Genomic DNA, 17,825 nt, shown 5'->3' on the forward strand with positions numbered 1-17,825 from the left:
CTTCTCCCAAGTCTTTCACTGGCACAGGCATAAGTAAGTGACTCCCAATGACTGTACCTGCCCCTTCCCTCCAGTCCAGCCCTTCTCCTGAACTTTGGTGCCATGTCTCCGCATGGACGCTGGCAACTCTCACTCACGGAGCTCATTGTCTCCACTCCCTACTCACATCAGTCCCCAGGTCAAGTCCACTTCTGGTTACAGCTCTCCTTATCATCTCAGCACTGTGAATTCTTCCCTGACTTCTCCCATTTGACCCACTTTTATAAATTTCCAAGCCTCCCCCTGCTTCTAGCCACACCACAGAGCCATCAAAAGGAGCTTTTAGTTGCACAGGAAAAGCAGGACACATGGTCCCCTCCTTAGGATGTGTATCTCTTATTCTCTCCCTCATGGTGCGGCTCCCACGAGTCTGGTCTGGACTCTTGCCCACCGAACTAGTTTCTGAATCTCTGGTTCTTCTCTGATACCCTCGGATCATGTTACCTTCTTACTCAGTGGCTCCCCTGATTTTATTAAATGCAGCCTCCTTGGCCTGTCTATTCTGTCTGATTTGGCTCTAACTCCCTGTCCAGCCTATCCCTGTTACTTTACTTTATACACCGTGTGGTCCATCACACCAGAATGCCCTTCCTTCCCCAGCCACCCACTCTTTCTCTATTTTCATTTCCCATGTACGATGCCATCTCCTCCATGCAGTCTTCCTTGATTCGTCTAGTTGAATGTGATCTGTGCCACTGCTAGACCTTCTTCATTCTTTTGTGTCTGGGGAGAGGTAGTAAAGTGTGGTGGAAGAACATGGGCTTTAGAGCCAAACACTCCCGCTTTTCCTCTCCGTGGAGAGCCGGAAGCTAGTCGGGCTTCTCTAAGGGAATCACCTTTCATTTCATTGCTTTGACCTTCACTGAGAGTCATTGACATGAAATGGCGGCCACTTGGAAACCACTCCTGTGAGTAAAAACTTCCCAACAAGACACTGTTCAGTATGCCAAATCCCCCTACGAATTTTAAGATAGAATATTAGGGTATTGATAAGGTTCTAATTGTGATTTTTATTGCACCCTCTACAGTTATCCCGTGTATCTTGCTTCATTTTATTTAGGTCCTGTACATCGCAGGCACCTAACGCATTCTTGTCCAATGCAAAGTGCATATGGCCAGTGCAAGTTGGGAAGCCTGCAGTTCCAGAAATGTCCACTAGATGCTGCTGTCTGCTAGCGTGAGAAGGAGGACAGAGGCAGGCGAAGGCTGGGTGGGGAAGGGCTCGTTCTTCCAAGCAATTGAACACCTCCCCGTGCTGGGGCTTGGGAAGAGAGATGTGGAAGACTTGGCCTCTGCACACAGGAACTTAGCCAGGGGATTTGCAGGCATTATTTTGCTTTTATAACAATAGATAGATATTATTATCTCTGATTAATAGATAAGGAAATGGAGGCTCAGGAAGATTAATCAACTTGCCTGAGGTGGCACAGCGAGTGCAGAAGCAGAGTTTCACTCTGAACTGTCTGCTTGGGTTTTTCTGAATAGAGATTATCATAGCAAACACGTACATGGCTTGAGCCAGGTACTGTTCTAAGGGTTTTATACTTAGTCACTCATCTAATTCTCAGAACACAATGAGGTAGGTACTATTATAATCCCCATTTTGCAGATGAAGAAACTGAGGTACAGAGAGATTGAGCCCACACAGCTACAGAATTGTGCCCTTAGAGTTTGTGCTCTTTTAAAAATTTGTTTATTTGGCTGTGCCAGGTTGCAGCACATGGGATCTTCAGTCTTCCTTGAGGCGTGCAGGATCTTGAGAATGTGAAATCTTTTTAGTTGTGGCATGTGAACTCTTTAGTTGCAGCGTGTGGGATCTCGCTCCCTGACCAGGGATCGAACCTGGGCCCCCTGCACTGGGAGCAGAGTGTCTTAGCCACTGGACTACCAGGGAAGTCCCTAGAGTTGGTGCTCTTAATGACTACCCTGCTGCTATGTTTCAACACCCCAGTGGCAACCAGTTACAGACTCAGGGTGGTCCCCCACCATTTGGAGACCTTTGAGCTCTGTGCCAGAAACACAAAGACACACAGCCTACCCCATGGAGCTTTTCGTTGCACGGGAAAAGCGGGACACATAGTCCCCTCTTTAGGATGTGGGCTGTCCACAGACATGCTGGGCGACTCTACCTGAGTGGATTACACTCTCTGGGCTTCATCAGAAGAAACTGTAGCAGAAAGTGACTGTCAGACACAGGAGGGCTGTTATTCATATTTTTTTTGCAAAATGATAGTACTTAAAAAATAGAGGTAACGTTATCTACTTTTTAAATTTTTAAAAATTTCCTGGCTGTGTTGGGTCTCCATTGCTGCTGGGTCTTCGCAGCTACGCTCTAGTTGCTCAGGCTTCTCACTGTACTGGCTCTAGAGCATGTGGGCTTCACTAGGGCACGGGGGTTGCACATGTAGGGTCTTCCTTGAACCAGGGATCCAACCCATTTCCCCTGAACTGGCAAGTGGATTCTTAACCACTGCCCCTGCAGGGAAGTCCCCAAGGTGTCTACTTCAAAGTGCATTAAAAAATCCAGCTTGATTGATATTTACACATGGATATACCTGTATGATCACCACCCAGGTGTAGATTAGCAACATTTTCCAGCCCTCTAGGAAACTCTGCCAGTCAATAATCACCGGAGATAATCACCATGCTGCCTCTATTAACCAGAGATTTATTTTGCCTGTTTTTGGCCTCATAGAAATGGAAGGCACTTTCTGGGTCTGGCTTCTTTTGTTCAACCTTATGCATGTGAGCTTCATCGTGCTGTTGTGTGTGGCAGTGGTTTATTCTTTTCATTGCCGTGCAGCAGGATTTCATTGTATGAATATTCTACAATTGATGTATTCTGTTGATAGATGTTTGGGTCATTTCCAGTTTTTAGCTTCATGCATCAAGCTGTGCAGCACAGTTTTAAATGAATTGGGAGAGACAGTGAAGAGAGCTAACATTTACTCAGGCATTAACTGTCCTGGACAATGGGCTATGAACTAGAGATAAGAAATGACAAAACTCCCATATTTTTCTCCCCAAAGCTCACAGCTTAGGAAGGGAGAGAGATGAGTGCATAAACAGTCATAGGACAGCATGACTAGCATGGAGATGGAGACCCATGTGGCTGAGGGGACAATGGAGCACTCAAGGAGGACTTGCCAGAGGAGGAGGTTATGTGAGTGGAGGCATGAAGGGTAGGGAGGAATTCGTGGCTTGAGTGAGTGGGCCTCTTGAACAGATCATATTGCCTGGAACACAGGGCTCATGTGACAAGCAATGAGGGCAGTGGTGAACAAAATGGTAGGGTCCTGACCTTCTTGTTTGTGTGTGTATGTGTGTGAAAAAGACCAATCATCAATAATCATGCAGCTGAGACAAGTGTGAAGGAGATTAGTATAAGAGGCTGCACCAGGAGGGCTTGCCCTGGTCAGGGAGACAGAAGAGGCTTCTCTGGGGGAAATGAAGCTTGAGATGAGCTTGGAATGATGGCTAGAGGTTAACAACAAGGAGAAGGAAGGAAGAGTGTTCCAGGCAGAGGGAACAGAATGGGTAATTGTCCTGGGGCTGGAGCAGGGAGCAAGGGTCATCAAAGAGCCAGGTATAGCCAGGGCTGAGTCAGGGGAGAGGGTGGGCAGAGGCAGGTACGGTCTTGGAGGCCAAGGTAAGGATCCTGGCCTGTTCTGCCAACACCAGGAAGATAAGAGATGGGTTTTAAGTAGGGCTGTGACAATCAGATTTATGGTGTTTGGAGAGGATCACTGTGGTGTTGGTGGGGACAAAGGGGGACAAAGGCAGGTGTAGGAAGGCTGGTGAGGAGGCCACTGTCAGAGTCCAGGCAAGAGATAATGGTGGCCAGCCTTGGGAGGACGGATGTGGGGGGATGTAGATGTGGAGTGAAGTGGATGCAGGTACAACTGACTGGATGTAGTGAGGGTAAGACCCGGGGAATGAGGGAGAGGGAGGTGACAAGAGCAAGTCCTGGGACTGTGGCTTTAGACGCTGGGTTGGCAATGAGACAGGAAATGCTGTGCTGGGTGAGAGCAGAGGGAAACCTCCTGAGCTCGGGTTTGGGCATGTAGAGTCCAAGGTGCCTTTGAGCCATACAAGTGGCTAGATGGGTCTGACGGTCAGAGAAGCGGGCAGGGCCAGAGATGCACTCATGTGAGTCACTTGGGTGTCCTTGGGAATGGAGGTTGGGAGGCTGACTGGGGGCTCTGGGAAAGACTAATAAGTGGGAAGAGAAGAGGGCTCAGGACTGGGAGCCTCACGTGGCACTGGAGAATGGTGTGAAGTAGGCAGAGGCAGGGAGATGAGTTTGGAGCCTGTGAGAGAAAACGAGGGAGTTTGCGAGGAGAAGGAGAGGAGAGGCCTTTATAAAGCAGAATTGTAGGCCTTGGTGATGGGTGAAGTGTGGGGTGAAGGCAGGAGGAGTCTAGCTTGAATCTCAACTTTTGGCCCTGGTGCCCAGGTGGGTCTGCTGTTCAAGAGAGAGGTTTGGGCTGGGGATAGAAGTGTTTGGAGTCATCAGTGTATGTCTGAACAGGAATGATCAGGGAATGTGTGTCCAGTGGGAAAGATCCAAGAATAGAACCCTGAGCGACGTTAATTAAGATGGCAGAAAGGATTGGAGGGGCGCCACGGAAGCTTTGGCGACCCCTGCTGGTCATCCACCGAAGTCTGCGCCCGGAGGCTGCTCAGGTGGACTTGCTTCCCAGTTCCCCCCTGCCAAGCCTGGCTGTGTGATTTCACCCCCGCAGTGGGAGGCCAAGGGAGGCAGTGTGGGCCCTTCTCTGCCCCGGCTGTAAGACTCGAGGTATATCCTCCCTACATTCCCCTTCTCCTTCCTGAGGCTGGAGCCCCACAGGGCGGTCACCCAGTTTTGGTCTTGAGTCACTGGTAAGCCCTAGGGGGCAGTGCAGCAACACCACAGAAAGAACCTACGTCTCCAAATGACTATGTGAGGGGAGTTCCTCACTGACCTGGAATATTCACTCAGAATGTGAGCGAGCCTAACATTTTTTATTAGGCTAACTAGTTACATTAGCTGGGTTAGGCTAAATTGTATTAGCCTATTTAAGTTGTATTAGTTAGGCTAAACTCCTATAACAAAGTGACCCAAAAGAGACAGCAGCTCAAAGAAGCTAAGGTTTCTTTCTGTCTCTGGTGGTTCAGCCAGTAAAGAATCCGCCTGCCAACGCAGGAGACCCCGGTTCAATCCCTAGGTCAGGAATGTCCCCTGGAGAAGGGAATGGCTACCCACTCCAGTATTCTTGTCTGGAGAATTCCATGGACAGAGGAGCCTGATGGGCTACAGTCCACGGAGTTGCAAAGAGTCAGACACCACTGAGCGACTAAAGTTTTCACTTTTTCTTTTCTCACTTTTCAACCTAACTAGTACAACAGAAAAAACAGAAAGCCTAACGAATACAATATAACTTATCCTATCTAATAAGAGAACCAAGGGGAAAGTGCATCAGGAAAGAAAAAGTGGGAAACCGTGCTGAATGCTGCCTCTGCGTGTGTGCTTCGTCGCTTCAATCATGTCCAACTCTGCGTCCACCACTTTGTGACTAGCCTGCTAAGTTCCTCTGCCCATGGGATTCTCCAGGTAAGAATAATGGAGTGGGTTGCCACGTCCTCCTCCGGGGGATCTTCTTGACCCAGGGATTGAACTTGCATCTCCTGTGGCTCCTGCATTGCAGGCAGATTCTTTACTGCTGAGCCACAGGGGAAGTCACACAAGGATCAGCTAAAATAAGGGATGAAGAACATCCACCAGCTTTGGCAACCAGGAAGTGACTGATGACTCTCGTGGCCCCTTCCAGTGTAGCCCTGGGGAGCGGGCTGGGGGATGGATGAATGAAACAGGCAGTAAAAAAGTAGATTCAGCAAGTTTAGACATCTCTTTGGAGGAAGCTGGATGTGAAGGAAAGAGATGGGGAAGGATCTAAAAGGGGACTCAGGATCAAGCATGATTACAGAGGACCTGGGGGAGAGGGTAGGGTTAAAGATGCTGGAAAAACGATGAATGAGGGAGTGGGGCCTCTGCTGACGGGGAGGAGCTGGGACCCAGAACTTGGTGACAGGGCAAGAAATGTGGGTTCTCAAACACGTGTGTGTGTGTGTGTACATGCACATACACGTGTACATTCAAGGCATATTGGCAGCTGTGGGAGAGGGAGGGAGTGCTTTCTGGAGAGCTTCCATTTTCTCTGAGAAGCGGGACTAAGTTAAGGAGTACAGTGTGGGGCGGGGAAGGGCTGGGTGGAGGATTGAAGGGATCAGAAAAAGTAAAGTTGAGAGAAGGGATCTGCTAACAATACAGAGACAGTTGGAAACTGGGAATTGGTGGAGAAACCAAACTTCCCAGGTGAGGGTGCTTTTTCTCCAGCTGAGCTTGGGCTCTGGGGCTGGGGTCCAGGATTGCAGCCGGCAGGCGGTGGACCCAGCGCAGAGGAAGTGCAGGACCAGAAGCAATGCCTTCAGGGGATGGACGGGACAAGGTTGAAGGCCAAGTAGGGACAAGATCTCAGTAGGAAATGGAGAAGTGTGAGAGGGTGAGGGTGCCCAGAGGGCACAGGGCAGCTATGGAGGAAGCAGGGAGGCTGAGGGCCGGAAGGAGGGGAGGGTGGCCAGAGGAGGCTGCCTACTTTTGGGGTTCTGCAGGAACCCCACGGCTGCCCAGGATGACAGCAGGACTTGAATTGGAGAGGCATTCTGGGAACTAAGAGCCAGAGTCTTTGACATTTGAGAGATATGGGCAAGGTGGCTGATGGCCTGAGCCTTCCCTTGGCCCACCACACAGACATCACATCAGCAGGCAGAATAAACAGTGACTTCTTGCATTTGTGTCATGGAGCCTAACCATTTACGGAGACTTTCATTTTCCTACCTGTGCGATTTGGCATTTAACAGAGGAACAGCTGAGAGGGATTAAGATTCTAAAGGCCCCACAGTGCAGCTGCCTTACCCCGCTTCCTGTGATCGCCACAGACCCAGGTCACAGGACCTTGTCTATTGCCATGAAAACAGATGGGAAGTGTCCGCCACCTTTGGTTCTTCCCATGGAGGTACAGGGTCTTGTGGGAAAATAAGGTATTACTGCCTATAGTTCTAAAAGGTGGGCGTCCTGGAGAGAAGAGGGGAGACTGGAGAGAGGAGGATACATTCCCAGGTTGGGAGTGATCTGGATCTCATGGCCCGAGAAGCCATGAGCCTCCTTTGGTGTTATTTTGGCTAAGAGGATGGGGACTCAGAAGCAGGCGCTGCAGACAGTGGGGCTGTGGGGAGGCCCCTTGGTGCCCCCGTGGGGAATTACCTATGGCTTATGGGGACCTGTTTGCCTGTCTGCAGGTCTGTTAGTCCTGTGTGTGTCTGTGAGCGGGTCCCTCATAAGTTTCTGAGTTGCGGAGGTGTCTCTGGAGGTGCGGGCGGGTACGTGTTGAATCTCGGTGTGTTTGAAGGAACAACGTAAGTTCCTGCATCAGGCTATCCTGAACGCATGGAGCATGCATTTCTCGGCCAAGCACGGCTCTACGTGTAAGGACGAGTCCCTTCTGCACTGAGGCAGAAACTAGGTCAGCGTGCGGCGAAGTGGAGCTAGGAATCGATTCTCCAGTAGTAACAGGCTGAGTGGGGAAAGGGGGCAGGGTGGAGGAAGGGGAGAGGGCAGAGAAAGTACCCTTGGAACCTGGGAGCCTCCTAGCCTCTTTGGAACACCTGCCCTTGGGGGAGAGCACCAAAGAAGGGAGTGTGAGCCCTGGAGAACCTAACCACCCAGGGACCAGGACTCGGGGTTGGGAGGCAGGCCCAGAGGCAGAGATGTTGAGGGTCTCTGGGCCTGGGGCTGGTGGGATTTGGGGGGTGGTGCAGATGTTGCATGGAATAGCCAGCTGCCTGGGGCTTTGGTTAAGAAAAATGTCTTTTTCCCTGGTGTTCCTCCTGCCTGACACTACCAGGTCTACTGTAGCAAGAACCCATAGCAACACACCTCCCTCCATCCCTTCCTCCTCTGCCTCCCTCTGGGCATAAAGAGAAGCTGCAGGTGGACCCGGAGTAGCCCCTCACCTGGCTGGAGAAGGGGGCTGAGGGTCGTCTTATCAGTGGGAGAGTGAGGGTTAGATTTGGTTAGGAAAAAGATGGTCAGCATCTGCCTCCAGATATTGTTGGGGGGTCTTTGGGGACCTGGGGAGGTGGAAGTTCCATTTTTCCCCTGGGGAAGGGCACAACAGTATAGGGTACCCTGCCTGGGGCCTGGTTGCATGGGAAGGGTATCTTATCCCAGGGAGGGAGAATCTTTACTCCTCTGGGACCTGAGTCCCCCCCAACCAAGGGAGATGCTCTTTTGTTGGCTCCCCTAGTGCTAGACACCCCTTGATCTGGGATCCCTAAGCCTATGACTCCCCACGTCCTTGTGTATAATGGGATCAGGAAGTGTAAATACCCGGGCCCTGGAGAGGTCAGTGGGCCCTTCGAATGCCAGGCGTTTCTAGGAGGATGTGCTCGCCCGTGTCAGGGCCCCGTGCCTGCCCTGCCTCCAGCTTCCCACTTCCTCCTCCATCTGAGCTGTTGCAGCAGCAGCAGCAACTTCTCTCTCAACACCTTCCAACCCGGGGCCCAGCCAAGTACCACCCAGCCCACGGCAAGCAGGCACACAGCAGCTCCAGAGCTGGCACACTCCTTGGCTCCTGCCCCTCCCCTCTGCAGGCTCCTCCAGCCCCTCCCTTCCTCCCTGCTGCACCTTGGAGGGGCTGTGAAGAGCCCCCTGCTCTGTCAGGGCCCCACTTCAGGTCCCTTTAGAGCTGGGGCTTTGTTTCCAGGGCCATGTCAACCCTTGTGGGCTCCGTGTCAACTTGGGCACCAGTGTGGCATCACCTTCGTCCTTTATGGTTCCAAGTCCGTGCAGACCCCTGTGACTACTGTGGGCTCCATCTCACTCTGGGCCAAAGCAGGCTCCACTTGGATCTCCTTCCCTGTGGGCTCCATGGTATTCCGAAACAACATAGGCCCTGTATTAGTTAGTTCAAAACCACCCCCATCAATGCTCACCGCCTTCCGCAAGCTCCAGGTCCTGTGGGTGGACTGCTGTGGGCTCCTTGACATTCTGGACTAGGAGTTGTGCCCAGGCAGGTGCCGTATTATTCTAATTCCTTGACCCACTGGACACCATGGATATGCACCATCTTTATCAGCACCCCAGGACTACTGTGGGTTCTTTGTCCATTGAGCCAAAGCGAGCTCCATGTCCTTCCTTGCAGATCATGGTTGCTCAGTTTGACCAGTAGCACTGGCATCACCTAAGATTTGCTGAAAATGCAGAATCTCAGGCCCCACCCAGACCATCTGAATCAGAACCTGCATTGTTAACAAGACCTTTGATGCATATGCACATTAAAGTTTGAGCAGCACCGTCCTCAAGTTCATGCCGATCTGGATCAAAGTGGAACCACACTGACCCAATGCTATGTGAGCTCCATGACCCCCCGGGCCAATGTGGGTGCTGTATTAAAGAGCCCCCCGTGCCACATGGGAGTTCAGGTGTTCTCCCTGTGGTTCCCCAGGCCTCTGTTTCCTCCGTCTTTCACCTTTCTTTACTTCCTCCTTGAGACCTCATCTCTAACCAACATCCTTCTTCAAAACCAAATGCTCCTTCCTCTGTTCTGAGTCTCTGGCCCCCTCCGCACAGAACCCAAGCACAGAGGGCTTTTGTCATCCTCCTCTCTGAGCTGGGCTTTGGGGATACTCCTGACCCTCCCTCCCTACCAGCCTCCTGCCGACCTCAGGCCACCCGAGCTGGAGGCTGCTGCTGTAGTTTTCCATCCCTGCTGTTCTCTGCCTTATACACACGTTGCACGGATAGATCCAAAGTCTATATCTATATATACTTCTCACCCCCCCACCCCCGGACGGCATGCGTCTCCTTTGCCAGGCTGTGGTCGTGCAGTCTGTCGCTCGTTAAGGCACTGTCTCAGATTTGCATCTTTAATATTTTATCCAGGAAGCGCTCCTGGCTGGGGCCCTGGGAGCTGGTGTGAAGCCGACAGAATGTCAGGCCCCGGAATGGTTGCTCACGGGTGGTGGCGGTGGGACGCGCGTCTGGGGGACAGGAGAATGGTGACGCCAGTTCTTGGCTGCTGGTCTAGACGTCAGTATTAAGGTGGGGGTGGGGAGAACACATCAGAGATCAGCAGCTCCAGCCTGCACAGAGAGCCCCCTTCCTGGGGCAGAGCCATCGACCTCTGATGTGAACTTGCTGTTTAGGTTCAGTGACTCCTCCAGGTCTTGGTCAATTTCAGTGTCTGGGGATTTTCCAGCGGGGAGAAGCCCTTACTCCATGGGGAAGCTGCAAAAAACTCATCCTCTTATCTGGCTTCCCCCAGACCCAGGGTAGACCAAGGAGGACAGAGGACGACAGAGTGGGAGGGAGGAGCCGGGCAGGAGAATGGCAGGTCTGGCTGGTGCTGTGTGACCTTGCGGTGTCATTGAGCTGGCTGGTTTCTGTGAGTGACAGGGAACAATCAGCATCTTCCTCCCCTCCCTGGCATGTTGGAGATCTGAGTTAGTAGCAAGCAGTGCAGAATATTGACAGCAATCCCTTCTGTTCCCAGATATTTGTAAAGAATTTAGCTGGCAGGAGTGGGAGAGGAGGGAGAAAGATGAGGCTCTGGCCCTAGGGCAGATGGAAAAATCTGAAGATGGAAGAGGGGGAGGGGAGAGCAGACAGACACAGGGCTTTCATTCTGACCCTTACAAGGCATGAAATGCCTGATTGTGCCTGTGTCCTGAGGGCTCAGGGGGGCCTGGAGGTCGGGAGGTGGGGGGCAGGGGAAGGAGAGCCTGCTCCATCCCCTAAGCCTCTGGGGAACAAGATCCCCACTCTTTCTGCTACAGTCTGGCAAGGCTCCGCTAGACAGGGCTTCTCAGAGAAGGAGGATGGGGCGTGGTCCCAGGCCCTGCTCCCCCACCTCTTGCCAAGTTTCAGGGCCTGGAGGTTTGCCTGTGAGGGACTCAGCCCTGGTTGGGGGCAGGGGCCAGTGTGTGTGGGTGGGTGTGTGTGATTATCCCTCAGCCTACAGCTGGGACACCCCTCTGCCCCAGAGCTGGCTGCTCCGCCCTCAGGGGCTGCATGGGAAAGTTCTTCCTGGTGTCTTGCCGCTGTTCTTTGTGCTGCCACTTCAGAGCAATTACTCTCTATTTTGCTCTCTGGGGGGATTAGAGCCCTCATTTCCTGAGGTTTATTCTGCCTCCTCCACCCAGGAAGAGGCATCATGATTTAATAGGGAATACTGAAGGCCTGGTCTGCTTCTCCGGTCCATACCTACATACCTAGAGGGCTTGGCCTCTGTGTAAAGTGATATCCTCCAGTGAGCATCCCCAGCATCCATTCACTAATAAGGAGCTGGGAGGGAAGCTTAAATGGCCTCAAACACCCATGAAGGACAGCACCAAGCACAGACATTTTACATGTTAGGGAGCCCTCTACTTTTGCAGTGTCCCCTATCTCCATCAACAGTTTGCAAATGCTTTTACCTTGGGATTTTTGGTCCAAAGGATAGCAGATAAAAGCAGAGAGAAACTAAACTGAGAAAAGTACAGCTGCTGTGGCAGAAGTCAGGGGTGGAGGGCCAGGGAAACCTGCCTGCCCTGCTCCTTGGAAACCTTTCCAACTGCTCCCACCATCCCCTAGGGGCTCCTGAGAGGCCCTGCAGGACTCCCAGCGCTTGGCAGAGGACAGTTAGAAAAACACTGATCTGCAAATCTAGTTTCTTAACTCTTGGAAGTTACCAATCAAAGGGAATGGGGGCCGGCAGAGACAGGATTGTATGTGACAGTCCCACAGGTGACAACTTGATGACAAAGGAAAAAGAGGTAGAATAATGCTAAAAAGCAGACATGCAAAGCCTGAAGGGCTCAAGGCTGGGGCCATTTAGTTTTGGGGCGATCTTGATTACTCCTCAAGAATCTCTGGGGCCTGGACTCATGCTCAGAGTAGGGGCCTGGTACATCTGGGAGCCTGCATGCTTGGTGGAAAGGAATTAGATGAGAAATTTGAAAAACTGCTCTCCACAATGGTTAAAATATAAAAATATGGAACAATGTGGATCCTTGAAGGTGAGTCCTGAGCTCACTGAGTATGTTGACTCATTCAAAGAGCTCATGACAGTGGTTCTCAGCTGGGGTGATTTGGGTCCCCCACCCCCAACCCAGGAGACATTTGGCACTGTCTGGGGACAGTTTTGGTTTTCACAACTGGGAAGAGGGTGCTACTGGCATCTAAGGGATAGAGAGAAAGCAGGGATGCTGCTAAACATCCTATAATGCATAGGACAGTCCCCCTCAATAAAGAATTGCCCAGCACATCAATAGTGCTGAGGGTGAGAAACCTTGGTCTAGACTCAAGACGATACCAGAGTCTTTACTGTATCTATTTATCCCCCCACCAGAGTATGTTCCCAGAAGCTGGAAATAATGCCTTCTATTTGTCTAGTGCATCTGCCTCTGGACTTTATGCAGAGTAGGGGTGTTGTGCTGTGCTTAGTTGCTCAGATGTGTCTTAACTCTTTGCGACCCTATGGACTGTAGCCCACCAGGCTCCTCTGTCCGTGGGGATTCTCCAGGCAAGAATACTGGAGTGGCTTGCCACACCTTCCTCCAGGGAATCTTCCCAACTCAGGGATTGAACCCAGGTCTCCCGCACTGCAGGTGGATTCATTACCATCTGAGCCACCAGGGAAGCCCAAGAATACTGGAGTGGGTAGCCTATCCTTTCTTCAGGGGAATCTTCCTGACCCAGGAATCGAACTTGGGTCTCATGTATTGCAGGCGGATTCTCTACCAGCTGAGCTACCAAGGAAGTGCCAGGCATAGTAGGTGCTTTACAAGTATTATTAGGTGAATGTGCGAATAAATGACCTTCCTGGACATGGTGAGCAGTCCTCTTCTTCCAATCCAGAGCCCAGTTTGCCTTGGAGAAGGCATATACTACTTCTTCACTTTAGTTAATAGATCTTGCAAGGGATCTTGACCCTGGGCAACCCTGGGAGAAAGCTGGGGAGGGCTCACCCAAAAGTGCCTGAGCTGTTGACTCAAAAAGAGCAGATGCTCATTCGCAATGCAATTTACATATCATTTGCATGTTGCTTTGAATATAATTTGCATGCTGCTCCTTTAAAGTCATAAGGCACAGATTTGGCCTGGGCTTGCCTTTTCCACCTCTGTCCCTCCACTCTTTTTTGCTCACTCTCTGGGGAAACGTTCACCTGTTGGGCCCATATTTACTTAGATTCCCCAGGGCCTGGCACAAAAATCTTAGGAAATCCATTCATGGTGAGATGCAAAAAAAAAAAAGAAGAAGAAGAAGAAAACCAGCAGACCCCTTGCATTTTGCCCATTTCTTGTGGTCCAGATTCTGGCCTTTGGTGTCCCACATGTTTGAATTTCAACTCAGCCTCTGCTGCTCCACAAACTGCATGATTTTGAGCAAATTATTTAATCTCAGCCCCTCAATTCCCTCATCTGTGCAATGGGAATAATGATGGAGTTGATGAGATGATTCAATGAGAGAATCTATTAAAGTGCCAAGCATCTGGTAGGCATGCAAGAAATTGTGACTGTTGTATTTACTATTAAACCTGGGTTCTTTGAAGCAGCTGTCGCCAGGAGAAGTTGCTTTTCTGAACTTCTTGCTCTGCTGCTGGTCCCTTAGCTGATCTCTTTTTCCTTTTTGAAACTCTCCCTGCTCTTGGCTTTGTATTCTGGATTTCCTCCCATCTTGCTGGCACTCTTTCTTATTCTGAGTCCTTCCCTGTCTACCTCTAAGGTTTGGAGGGTCCTAGGGCCCCTCACCTTTTCTCCCTGAGTGTCCCTGGCTTCAACCACTGGCCCCATGGCAGGAACTCTCAATTATTTTTCCAGCCTGGAGACTTATAATCCTCACCTACATGGCATCTCCACTTGATGTCTGAAAGGCATCTTAAAATCAACACTGTGATTTCTAACCCTTTTCCTTTCTCAGGCATCCCTACTTAGGAAAATGATACTGTCATCTCCCCAGTTGCTCAAGCCCAGAAGCCCAGAATAAGTCTTTGATTCCTTTCTCCCTCATCCCCTGTTTTAGTTATCTCTTGCTATGGAGCACATTATTCCCAAATTTAGTGGCTTAAAGTAATAAGCATTGACTATCTCAAATAATACATGCTTCTGTGAGTCAGGAATCCAGAAATAACTTAGCTGGGTTCAGGGTCTCTCATGAGGTTGCATTCAAGGTGTTAGTGAAGGGGACTTCTCTGGTGGTCCAGTGGTTGAGAGTCTGCCTGCCAATGCAAGGGACATGGATTTAGCTCAGCTGGTAAAGAATCCACCTGCAATACAGGAGACCCCAGTTTGATTCCTGGATTGGGAAGATCTGCTGGAGAAGGGATAGGCTACCCACTTCAGTATTCTTGGGCTTCCCTTGTGACTCAGCTGGTAAAGAATCCGCCTGCAATTCAGAAGACCTGGGCTCGATCCCTGGGTTGGGAAGATCCCCTGGAGAAGGGAGTGGCTACCCACTACAGTATTCTGGCCTGGAGAATTCCATGGACTGTACAGTCCATGGGGTCGCAAAAAGTTAGACACAGCTGAGTGACTTTCACTTCACTTCACTTGGAGAAGATTTCACATGCCGGGGAGCAGCTAAGCCTGTGCAGCACAACTTCTGGAGCCCGTGCTCTGCAATAAGAGGAGCCACCACAGTGAGAAACTGGCACGCAGCAACTAGAGAAAGCCCTCACACGGCAACGAAGACCCAAAGAAAAGCAAATAAATAATAAATAAAATTTTAAAAAGATGTCGTTGAGGATGCAGGCATTAAAAGGCTTGCCTGGGCTGGAGGATCTGCTTCCAAGGGGACTCCCTCACATGCCTGTTAAGTTGATGCTGATGGTTGGCAGGAAGCCTACATTCCTTGCCATGCGGACATCACAGAGCTGCTTGAGTGTCCTCATCCCATGGTGGCTGACTTTCTCAGAACGAGTGATCTAAGAGGGAGCAGAGAGCAAGACGCAGTCCCTTCTCTGATCTTGTCTTGAAAGTCTCACATTTACTTCTGTCATGTTCTATTCATTAGATATGAGTCACTAAGTCCAGCTCGCATTCAAGTGGAGGAGAATTAAGTTCTGTTTCTTGAAGGGAGGCATGTCAAAGAATTCATGGGCATATTTTAAAACTCTACCTGAGTATATCCTGAATTATCTACTCTGCTGCCACCATTCTAGTCTTAATCACCCTCATCACTCACCTCTGCTATGGCAGTGGCCTCCAGACTGACATTTTTGGAAAAATATTTTAAAACTTTTTATTTTATATTAGAGTACAGTTGATGAACAATGTCGTGATGGTTTCACCTGCACAGCAGAGCGACTCAGCCACACATATACACGTATCCATTCTCCCCCAAACTCCCCTCTCACTCAGGCTGCCACATAACATTGAGCAGAGTTCCTAGCGATAGACAGCAAGTCCTTGTTGGCTATCCATTTTAAATACAGCAGTGTGGATATGCTGATTGAATTTCTTGCTACTACTCATGCCCCTGTACAATCCATGCTCCTCAAAGCAGCAGGTTGACTGTGCGACCATGGCACTCCCATGTGGGGGTTCTAGTTAATGATGATGAACTGCATCTCCTTTCCCTTGTAAGATCCCACGAAGATGGCAGTAAAGAAAGAAGGAAGGTTTAAATCCATAAGGACAGAGTAAACGATATCTCAGCAGATAAAGGATTTTAGCAAGGTTTTGTAAGATTAGAAGTGGATTGAGGAATAGTCATAAATTTAGCCATGAGGACAGAGGAAGACAGATGATAATAAGGGGTAAAGGGATTCAGAAGTATCAGTGTAGGCAGAGGTGCAGGGGTGAGTCATGGGGTGGACGAACAGTTGACCTTCTGCACAACTGCTCTGCACAGAAAGGCAGAAGATTAGAATTTTCTCACCTGGAGAAACTAAAAGGCTCTGAAGAAAAATTCCATAGAGGAATATTTGGAGGGTTTCCAGCAAATCAGCTGGCTGTTTGCCCAATCACTAAAAAGCAAAATCCACCAGTAAAAAAACCCTTACCCCTGCCTGTGGAACTTCCAGTCTGCTTTTTAAAGCTTTTCATTAAATAGAAATGGTTGAGCAAAGATCACCTGATGAAGTAAGAAAACTCTTGTGTCCTAGGAAAGACATCAAGTGCAGTTAGAAGTGCACGAAATTTATTGTGGGTAATGCTGATGGAAAATCTTCAGACTGTGATGTAGGACTGACCTCTGAGAAAAAGTGAGGACTGGGGAGGATGCATTTCAGTCTGTGGTGGGACGCAGAGTCTCAGCCAGAGCTTCAGAGTGACAATTGCCCACTAGGGGAGACCCTGCTGGGCTGAAATGTCCCGGTGGTAAAACCCCCCACTGTGCTGGGTAATTGGCTGGAGTTGCCTGAGGAGAGTGTCCTCAGTTCAAACACTGCAGTTGATTCAGAAATCATGGAAGCTGTCGTTTGTCAGCTGACAGCCCTCGTCAAGGATGGCTTTCTTGAGTGAGATCTGAGTGGTGCATTTCCATGGCTGCTACAATCCCAGCATGAAAGAGAAAGACAAAACAGGAAAGACTGAGGAAATAGGGAAAAAAACCCAAGCCAACTTAAACACACCCCTCCCAATAATTAGTATCCTCTAATAATTATTTTAAAAAGAATAGAATGCAGTGAAAAAGAGCTATAAAGAACAAGAGAGAGAGAGTTCTTTAATAAATAGACAACAGAATGGTTGGAGAAGTAAAACAAACAAAAATCACTTGGAGAGTAGCAGAACAAAAAGACAGAGATGAAATTCATTGAGCGCCACGACATTCTAGTCTCTGATGAGAAGCAGCAGACAGAATCCAAAGTGCTTGCACTTGAGAGACTCCCAAGAAGAGAAACAGGTGGGGAAGAAGGTAGCAAATACTTGGGTGGACCAGTCCAGTAGGTTCAATGTTCGACTGATAGGGGTTTCAGAAAAAGAAGGCAGAAATGAAGAGGGAAGGAAATAGACAAAAGGTTAACAAGAAAATTTCACAGACTCGAGGGACGTGAATGTCTGAAATAAATGATCTGAACTTCTGCATTGGCCCAAGATGGAGTGACAGGGAATAGGTTTACTCTCCCATCTGTAACACCTGAAAAGCCAGACAAAACATATGAAACAATAAAGTTCAGATGTTAGAAATCAGGCAGCACAGGACAGTGATCCCTGCGAGAAGAGAAAGCTATAAGCTCTACAGTTGTCCCCGCCTACTGCCTGGAGTGAGTTTCCAGGCCACAGGACAGGGAAGGGTAACTCAAGTAGAGCCTGGTGGTCTACTTGAGTTTTAGCAAATTTATACAGTTGTGTACCTGGGATAGTAGGTTTAAACTCAACCATTTCAGTAATTGCAATCAACATACATGGTCTAGGGCTTCCCTGGTGGCTCAGTGGTAAAGAATCTGCCTGCCAATACAGGAGACTTGGGTTCTATCCCTGGGTTGGAAAGATCCCCTGGAGAAGGAAATGGCAACCCATGACAGTATTCTTGCCTGGGAGATCCCATGGACAGAGGAACCTGAGTGGTTAAGGCCCATGGAGCTGCAAAAGAGTAGGACACAACTTAGTGACTAAACAATAGCAACAATGCATTGTCTAGATAACCTAATTAAAAGGCAGATAAAAGGAAAGACTCAACTACATGCTGTCTATAGGAAGCTCACTTAAAGACACAAGTAGATAAAAAGTAAGAAGATATACCATACTAACACTAATCAAAA

General features: G+C 49.6%; 1 non-coding gene across 1 annotated transcript; it reads right to left on the reverse strand.

Annotated features, from left to right (window-relative positions):
* Nucleotides 1-1,860: 1,860 nt before the first annotated feature.
* Nucleotides 1,861-1,933, reverse strand: TRNAW-CCA (transfer RNA tryptophan (anticodon CCA)). The gene has a single exon. It is a non-coding gene; the product is annotated as a tRNA-Trp (tRNA).
* Between the last annotated feature and the right edge of the window lie 15,892 nt (nt 1,934-17,825).

The sequence above is a fragment of the Bubalus kerabau genome, chromosome 4 (genome assembly GCF_029407905.1).
Source record: "Bubalus kerabau isolate K-KA32 ecotype Philippines breed swamp buffalo chromosome 4, PCC_UOA_SB_1v2, whole genome shotgun sequence".
Lineage (NCBI taxonomy): Eukaryota > Metazoa > Chordata > Mammalia > Artiodactyla > Bovidae > Bubalus > Bubalus kerabau.